The following is a 1,109-nucleotide window of genomic DNA, read 5'->3' as shown; positions in this document are numbered from 1 at the left end:
AAGTACCCAATGTAGAAAAATCTTTTCTGAAGAAATCAAACAACCCCCCAAAACTGAAAATTATTCAAAATAAATCAGAAAATGACTTAAATGTTAAACAAGAAAAGTTGAATAGAATAAAGAATAGTGATTAATCAACTAATCGGTGCAGCTGTACTTGTAAATGGTCCTTTATAATTGTTAATATACTACAAAGCATAATTTTTTAAACAAAAACTATGTTTTTGATGCAAAAATCGTAATTTGTAAAATAATACAAGCTTTCATATAATTCTAGTGAAGTAAAACGTTCAGTATTTCCCTCTGAAATGTAATGAAAAGTATTAAGTGGCATGAAAAGAAGAGACTCAAGTAAAGCACAAGTGCCTCAAAATCGTACTTAAGTACTTCATACATTACTTCATACTTTGTTTTTCATATGTACTTATACACTTTTATTCAATAAAATTTCAAGTCTTCCATTTTCAGACTAGTGTAAAAATGCTATCTCTTCTATTGCATTTTCCCAAACTTTCACATTTGTCATTTTAGCTAAAAAAAACCTTAAAATAAATTTTGAGGCTATAACCATACCTGCCATAATAACTGAAAATGCATTTATTTGTATATTTGAGATCTGTCCCCTAACAAACATAAATTATAAGTCAAAGGGATGGCCAAACAAACTATATGCCCAGGACATCCGTAATACAGCAGAATAGAGTGATTCAAATTAAATATACACATTGAAGAAAAGCATTGTTAAATAGTTGTTGGCAGAATATCACAACGTCAAGGACATTTCTTGATCATTGAAACATGTTAGACAAAAAAGACAATGATAATAACATTTATTTAAAAGTGGAAATGTTAAAACGCCACCTCTGTAACCAATGAGCAAACATCCACCTAATGATGAAGACCGTACAATGGGGCTGAAAGCAATGAACAGTTTGCAGTCCGTTGACAGGAAATTAACCCTTTGAAATCTATGCAAAATTAGCTCAGTTTCTTTCAAATACATGGGAAGAAAGGCAATGAACAATGAAAGAAGAAAGTAGACAAAAATCAGCAAGAAATTTGTAAAATAATAATAATAATAAAAATGTATGTATAATGAGTATAAATAC

This window comes from Plectropomus leopardus, unplaced genomic scaffold, assembly GCF_008729295.1.
Source record: "Plectropomus leopardus isolate mb unplaced genomic scaffold, YSFRI_Pleo_2.0 unplaced_scaffold1528, whole genome shotgun sequence".
NCBI lineage: Eukaryota > Metazoa > Chordata > Actinopteri > Perciformes > Serranidae > Plectropomus > Plectropomus leopardus.
Note: the sequence above shows the minus strand (reverse complement) of the source record.